At 42.3% G+C, this 8844-nt stretch overlaps 1 protein-coding gene across 1 annotated transcript in view; it reads right to left on the bottom strand.

Moving 5' to 3' along the window:
- SBK1 (SH3 domain binding kinase 1) overlaps positions 1–1238 on the bottom strand; it is a 33101-nt gene extending 31863 nt beyond the window's left edge. Inside the window, exon 1 of the mRNA XM_066576507.1 lies at positions 321–1238. The gene's annotated coding sequence lies outside the window, so the exon portion shown is untranslated. The remainder of the gene's footprint in view (positions 1–320) is intronic.
- Between the last annotated feature and the right edge of the window lie 7606 nt (positions 1239–8844).

The following is an 8844-nucleotide window of genomic DNA, read 5'->3' on the forward strand; positions in this document are numbered from 1 at the left end:
GGTTATCGCACTAAAAGCGACTTATGGCAACAGTCTGCAGGCCTCCGACAGCCAGCGTGATAGTCTGCAGTTGCCGGGCAGAAAAGTGTTAATGTGACCAGATTCCTTCAGGCTTTTGCAAAAAAAAAAAAATAGGTTAATGGGTTAAGTTGTGGTTTGATATGTAGAAAGGGTTAATCAAGCACACAAAAAAAGCTTACAATTGGCTCACGTACCGGCACAATGTTACTGGAAGATTTATTTTTATGGGAAGCGAAAAACTATTATGGGGACGTCCCCCTTGGAAGACGGGGTGAGGTGCAGCTATAGGGGTGACTTACCTGGTAGGAGTAGTATTCAGATTGTAGGTGGCAGCCCTCCCCCGTCCGCTCTCATCCCGCGTCCTGGTGTCCCGGAGAGGCTTCTGTACCAGTATGAATGGTCCAGTCACACATCAGACGAGGGCATCCCACAGCTGCCCTCCTGCCCCTTCCATAGGCTGGGCCTGTCCTAAGCGGCCCCCCAGTATACGGTGCCAGAGATACAGCAACCCAGTCGCCGACTACCTGCACAATCTGTATTCACCACCATCTATTCCTCCGCCTGTCTGTATTCTTCCAAGCCAGAGCTCGGAGACGCTGCTGCTGCTATGTCCTTACGCTATAGTGTCTGCTGTCCATATCCTATATTCTGCTCCATAGCCTATCCTATATCCCCGTCCTACCCCGTCTCCTTTGTCCGTATCCTATATCCCCGTCTCGCCTCCTTTGTCCGTATCCTATGTCCCTGTGCTGTCTCCTTTGTCCTTATTCTATATCCCCATCCTACCCCGTCTCCTTTGTCCCTATCCTATATCTCCATCTCCTTTGTCCGTATCCTATATCCTCATCCAACCCCGTCTCCTTTGTCTATATCCTATATCCCAGCCTTATTCCGTCTCTTATATATGAATCTTATATCGCGTCTATATCCAATATCCCTGGCCACCTCCTATGTGCCTGTCCTTCCCTGTGCCCTATATCCGCGTCCTCCTATTCTCCCCCTGTCTCCTATGTTACCCCGTCCGCCGGTATATCCTATATCCCCGTCCTCCTGTTCTCCCCCTGTCTCCTATATTACCCCGTCCGGCTGTGTATCCTATATCCCCGCTGCTTCTGCTTTCCTCCGCCGTCTCTCTTTTGTCATTCCTCTGTAATCCCCCAAGCCTGAGTCTCGGTTTCACTCTCCTTGTTCTTCCCGTATCCCTCCCAGTATCCTTCTTTCTCTGTCTATTCTCTGTGACAGTCTCTCTCCTCCCTGTTTATCCTCTCTGCCTCCCCCTCCCCTGTGCTGTATCCCGTCTCTCTCTTCTGATCTCCCTCCTTCCTCTGCTGTCTATTCTTCTCCTCTATGTCCACATCTCTCTCTCTGTCCCGTGATAACCTTGTGTCCCTCTCGCTGACACTCTAATCATCCCTTCCCATTCGCTCCTATTATTCTGCACTCTACGGTGCTCTCATATACCGTATACCTGTCTCTAGCTCACCTCTATACATGCAATCAGGTTACCCCCCACCACCACCACATTTATAAATGGGCCTCTCAGCTATGCAATATTGGGGCATGCTCCGTGCCCACCACCTTCCTCTCCTTTATGCACATTATTCTACACCCATTTACATTATTTTATTCCATTGCTCGGCACCCCACTAACCATTTCTTCTCTGTATCACGTGACTAATTGCAGCTGGGTCCTAGAGGCTGGATGTTGGTTTCTAGGTCAACAGTATGGGAGGGAGGGAGACGAGAGAGTGTGCGCTGTCTCTTTAACAGCAGGTGCTTTGAGCTTTCCTTAACTCATTCAGCACCTCCAGGCGGATCATTGCGTGATAATTAAAGTGCCTGAGCCCTCCCGAATCATAAATTCCATCCCCATTTGTATAAATGTCTATGATATGGCGTATAATAATATAAGGAATAGATCCCGCTTATTATATACAGCTCACCAGTATTCCTGTCTGACATGGTACGTGAGCCTATTGTACGCTTCATTTGTGCCTTTATATTTGCTCGTCTGCGCTCATTCGTCTGGTACCCTTTTGTGTGCGTTCCTTTAAAGCTGGACTTAGACATTACATAGCTGTTGACTGAATTACAGCATGGCTGATCAGCTTATCTGAATGTGCATGGTATTTCAGTAGAACAGGGAGATAAGTGACCATCAAATATCACTATAGTGCCGCTTATCTCTGAGGATAAAAGGATCTGACAAGAGCAAATCCAACTTGTTAGATTGTAGTTTACTTGGCATTCCTTACCTTCTTCTACAGCCTTCAACTCATCTGTCTGGCTACACCCCAATGTGTTCCATCATACCTCCCCAAGAAAAAGTTCTCTAAAATTCAGACTATTTTGTTTAAAGGGGTTGTCCGCTTTGGAAAACCCCTGTTTTTAGAAGGAACGCTTCCTAAAAATAAGCTGATCATAGGATGCCATGCTGTCGGGACCACCTAGCAATCAGTGAGGGAAACCAGCAGCAAGTGCTTACTTTTCTATAGCACCCCCACAGGAAATATGAAGTACTGCACAGTTGAAATCAATAAGCAGCTTATATAAAGCACACGTGTGCTGGGTCCTCCAGAGCAAGAAATGCTATCTGTAGATGCTTTATACGATGGGTCCTAGAACCCCTACCTCTATTACTCCAGAATGTCTTAAAGGTACCTTTACACGGGTAGACGCCCGCCTTCATTCATCTCAAGCAGACATTCGCTTGGATTTTAGTTTTGCTAAATAGCCTTGTTACCGTCTGCTTGACTATCACCCAAATTCACTGTTTCCAAGTGAATTATAGGGGCGATAATCGCCTTGTGTGAAGCTACCCTAATACAACATTTGATAATGGACAATCCTTTGGGGCAGGGGCGTAACTATGTTGGATGCAGGGGATGCGGTTGCACCCGGGCCCAGGACCCTTAGGGGACCTCTCTTCTCCATATAGGGAGCCCAGTACTATGAATAAAGCGTTATAGTTGGGGGGCCCTGTTACATATTTTGCATTGGGACCCTGAATCTTCAAGTTACGCCTCTGCTTTGGGGTATAGGATTCGGCCCCCATTGACCCCTTCTACTGGTCCAGTAAGGGGTCAGCATCTAGGTGACCTCTATAAGAAGCAGGACCCTTATATAAGCCGCAGCAAAAGGTCTGAAGGTCTTACTCTTAAAGAAGCCCCAGATTCTTGATGTATGAATGTGATAACCCGCCGTGACACATGCTTTTGAAATCCCCCAGATGACAAATAAGAACAGCTAGTAAGAACAGATAGTAGGAGTGTCATCTGTCACACAGACACGGAGCATGCAGCTGCTCTAGATAGAAAATGGAGACAATTCCAAGGAAATAAGACTTCCAGGGAACAATCTTTAATAACAGGAAGTGCTGTGTAAAATTAGGCACTTAGCAACTATGTAGGAAGTAAAGTTACCCTGTCACATGGGGGAAGGTGGATAAGTATCTAGTAGTAGGTATACAACATATATACTGTATGGCCAGAAGTATGTGAATGTCAGAATATCATAGCCATAGATGGGTGCTTCTTTCCTGGAACATAATTGCATATTTTCTCATTATCTATCTCTTATAGTACCTACAGTCTCTTTATATATCTCATATCTACCTATCCTGTTTTCCCAAAAATCAGACCTACCATGAAAATAAGCCCTACTATGATTTATCAGGATTTTCAGGGAGGCTTGAAATATAAGCCATACCCTGAAAATAAGCCCTAGCTGCACTACATTCAAAAAAAGGAATACATTACATAGCAGGCTCGGTAAAGGTCCCTTCCGCTATTCTCCAGAGTTCCGATGCACTTTGTGCGGTCCTTGGCCGTCCACAGAAGATAACTTCCTGGTTACAGGATTCTCAAATCCTACCACCACGAAGTGATGGCTCTGATTGGTTCTCGAGAGCTAGATGAACCAATGCGAAGGCTGTGATTGGTTCATAGAGTACTGCATTGATTGGCTGAGCAGCGGTCGAAGAACCAATCACAGCCATCGTGTTGTGGAGGCGGGATTTATAAATTGGCCAATCAATGCCACGACTCAATGCGAATTCATAAATCCCGCCTCTACAATGTGATAACCAGGAAGTGATCTTCTGTGGGTGGTTGAGGACTGCAAGAAGCACGTTGGAGCTCCATAGAACAGTAGGAGGGACCTGGGCCGAGCCCTCTAGGTATGTATAATAAGACATCCCTTGAAAATAAAACCTTCAACTAATCAACTTTCTCAATATCTCTTACTGTCCCTATAATCTATCTATCTTAGTACCTATAGTCTATATATATATATGTCTGTGTCATATCTATACCTATCAGCGTTCTCAGTATCTATCTACCTACCTACCTATCTATTTATCTATCCCATATCTATCTATCTATCCCATATCTATCTATCTATCTATCTATCTTATATCTATCTATGTATCTATCTCATATCTATCTATCCCATATCTATCTATCCCATATCTATCTATCTATCTATCTGTCTATCTATCTATCTATCTATCTCATATCTATCATCTATCTATCTATCTATCTATCTATCTATCTATCTATCTATCCCATATCTATCTATCTATCTATCTATCTATCTCATATCTATCTATCCCATATCTATCTATCTATCTATCTATCTATCTATCCCATATCTATCTATCTCATATCTATCATCTATCTATCTCATATCTATCATCTATCTATCTCATATCTATCATCTATCTATCTATCTATCTATCCATCTATCCATCTATCTCAGGCTGCTAGACAATCATTCCCTCGTTTTGTTGCTTCAGTCGGCAGTGATCTACTCTCCTAGGCTTCTAAGAATGTGGCTAATAGGTTAATAAAGAGCTTTAGCAGAAAATCTAGAACAGAAGTACCACTGATTCATTTTAATATCTTGCCGAAAATATGAATGACCTTTAAACAAGTTTCATGCGCAGATGTCACAGATTTCATTCATTGAAGCCTCCAAATTTGTCTACTAGAGTCATAATGATGTCTATTTTTCCAAGCAACCAACGCAAAATTAGATACATCAAGTGCAAAAATGATTGTGTGAGGTCACTAGATGAAATAATAAAGGATTTGCCTTGTGACTTCATGGTATGGAGGGGGTCACATTTGTAATATAAATGGCAGTACGCTCTGGGTTTACACCGCCCGATTATAAACCGTACATTTGGTCGTAAGGAATCACCTTGAAAACACATGAAGACCTCTTTGGGGTTTTTTTCTACCTTCCTCTGGATCAACATTGGGGGTTAATAGGCTGAACTGGATGGATATATGTCCTTTTTCAGCCTTACATACTATGATGCATGGAATCAGCACAAAACGAAATCCTGTGACGCAAAAATGACACGCGTCATGTAATCTCTCCATCAACGGACATGCAGAATACTCCATGTAATATCTCCATCAACGGACATGCAGAATACTCCATGTAATATCTCCATCAACGGACATGCAGAATACTGCATGTAATATCTCCATCAACGGACATGCAGAATACTCCATGTAACATCTCCATCAACAGACATGCAGAATAGTCCATGTAATATCTCCATCAACGGACATGCAGAATAGTCCATGTAATATCTCCATCAACGGACATGCAGAATAGTCCATGTAATATCTCCATCAACGGACATGCAGAATACTCCATGTAATATCTCCATCAACAGACATGCAGAATACTCCATGTAACATCTCCATCAACAGACATGCAGAATAGTCCATGTAATATCTCCATCAACGGACATGCAGAATAGTCCATGTAATATCTCCATCAACGGACATGCAGAATAGTCCATGTAATATCTCCATCAACGGACATGCAGAATAGTCCATGTAATATCTCCATCAACGGACATGCAGAATACTCCATGTAACATCTCCATCAACGGACATGCAGAATAGTCCATGTAATATCTCCATCAACGGACATGCAGAATAGTCCATGTAATATCTCCATCAACGGACATGCAGAATACTCCATGTAATATCTCCATCAACGGACATGCAGAATACTCCATGTAACATCTCCATCAACAGACATGCAGAATAGTCCATGTAATATCTCCATCAACGGACATGCAGAATAGTCCATGTAATATCTCCATCAACGGACATGCAGAATAGTCCATGTAATATCTCCATCAACGGACATGCAGAATAGTCCATGTAATATCTCCATCAACGGACATGCAGAATAGTCCATGTAATATCTCCATCAACGGACATGCAGAATAGTCCATGTAATATCGCTAGTCATGTAATATCGCTAGCACTGCAGTAAAATTCAATTTTCACTAAACTAAATGCTGTGCTACAAAGTGATATTACTTCCCACAAAACATTGTGACTCCGGCTGGCTTCACACACATTTTTTCCTCGTTCCTGCGGGGGTTTTCTTCTTGCGCAGCGTCCAGATGTGCGCTCTAAGTGAATTAGAAAATATAAACTCTGTATTCACACAATGAATTTGTATTTGCCGTGTTCTGACCCCAGCGAGCGGAAACGGAGCGTGCCGTAGGTGTGGCATTTTTTTGGACATTTTTTCTACAATGCTATTACGGCTGTTTTTCATGTAGTTGTCCAAGTTTTTTTTGAGGTTCTGTGAAACAGGCCATGTTGTGGTGTTAGTTCTGTGTATCATATATTACAAAACTGCATCATATCCCATCATACAATTAGTCAGGTTATGTCCCTACTAGCATCATGGCTTCTGTTCATAGTGTCATTGTGTCCAATCATAGCGTCATGAAATCTGTTCATAGCATCATGGCTTCCATTCATAGCATCATGACTTCCATATACAGTGTCATAGCTTCCATTCATAGCATCATAGTGTTCATTCATCGCATAATGACTTCTGTTCATAGCATCATGGTGTCCATTCATAGCATAATAGCTTTCATTCATAGTGTCATGACTTCTGTTCACTGCTCCATGGCTTTCATTCATAGTCTCATGGCTTCCATTCATAGCCTCATGGCTTTTATTCATAGTGTCATGGCTTCTGTTTATAGAGTCACAGTGCCCATTTATAGCTTTGTGATACCGTATCTGTTCATAGCATCATGACTTCCATTCACAGTGTCATAGCCTTCATTTATAGCATCTTAGTGTTCATTTATTACATCATGGCCTCTGTTCATTGCACCATGACTTTCATTCATAGCATCATTGTGCCCATTCAAAGCATCAGGGCTTCACATCATAGTGTCATGGCATTCATAGCATCATAACATTCATGCATAGGATCATGGCATCTGTTGATAGTATCATGGCTTATATTCATAGTGTCATGGCTTCTGTTCATAGCATCATGATGTCCATTCATAGCATAATAGCTCTCATTCATAGTGTCAAACTTCTGTTCACTGCACCATGGCTTTCATTCATAGTCTCATGGCTTCCATTCATAGTGTAATGGGTTCTGTTTATAGTGCCCATTCATAGCTTTGTCACATTTGTTCATAGCATCATGACTTCCATTCACAGTGTCATAATTTTCAGTCATAGCATAATAGTGTTCATTCATAGTGTCATTGGCTCTGTTCATTGCACCATGACTTTGATTCATAGCATCATGGTGCCCATTCGTGGTATCATACCTTCCATTCATAGCATCCTGGCTTTTGTTCATAGCATCATGGCATTCATTCATAGCATCATGGTTTCCATTCTTAGTGTTATGGCTTCTGTTCATTGCATCTTGGCTTCCATTCATAACATTATGGCTTCTGTTCATAGAATCAGGGCTTCCATTCATCGTACTTTGGCTTCTATTCATAGCATCATGGCATTCATTCCTAGCACCATCCATTCATTGCATCATAACTTCCATTCATAGCATCATGGCATTCATTCATCTCGCCATCCATTCATTGCGTCATAACTTCCATTCGTAGCATCATGGCTTCGATTCATAGTGTCAGGACTTCCATTCATAGCATAATGACTTATGCTTACAACAGATCCTAATTAATTCTGACAGATGCCTTATAATGGGCTCTGCCAGGTTTCCAGTACTATTCCAGCAAGTTTAGTGCTGCACACTGCCCAATTTTGGCATCATAGATACCAGAACTCATGGTATAGTGCAAATGTGACCAGAGCCAAAACTGGAAAACCGATTTTCGATTTGTGTTTTTGACGCAATTTTTGCAAAACCACTTTGCAATCCGCTATTTTTTTCACATTGAGGGAAAAATCACAAGAACACAACATTTTTTTTGAATCTGACAAACTTCCACCAAAATATCCGCCATTATCACAGATGAAAAGGACAAAAATGTTTGTAAGTGTTTTGTATGCGGAAATCACAGGCTCTAATGAGTTCATTTTTTTAGACCTAGCACTTTGGTTAATTAAAGCCATTCGGTGTAATCTGTAATTCTACTTTTGCGCCAACTGTTTCTTTAAAAAACCCTCTTTGTGTTAAATATAGCTAATTCATTTCTTCCGGTGATAATTACACCAGCGGTGGTGTCTTTTTGTACAGCAGCGCACGAAGCCGTCGTGTTGACCGGAATGTACCAGCTCTATTTTCCATTCCCATTGTGCTGTCTTAGGTAAAGAACACGCTGGAAAATTAAGGATCAAAAATAGTTACGTGAGAAGGACGTCTTGGGAGATTCCTCAAGTGTATGCCACATGACTAACTGCAGGAGGAAGAATAGTATGACGCATACAGCAATCACTGGCTCCTGCTCCTGCAGTGACCGCGATTTGTGGTTCCATTGATTGTACTGGTACAGTGGGTGCAGGAGAAAATAGAGACTTATTTCTGACCGGTGGGACAATCATCTGC

This window comes from Eleutherodactylus coqui, chromosome 8 (genome assembly GCF_035609145.1).
Source record: "Eleutherodactylus coqui strain aEleCoq1 chromosome 8, aEleCoq1.hap1, whole genome shotgun sequence".
Lineage (NCBI taxonomy): Eukaryota > Metazoa > Chordata > Amphibia > Anura > Eleutherodactylidae > Eleutherodactylus > Eleutherodactylus coqui.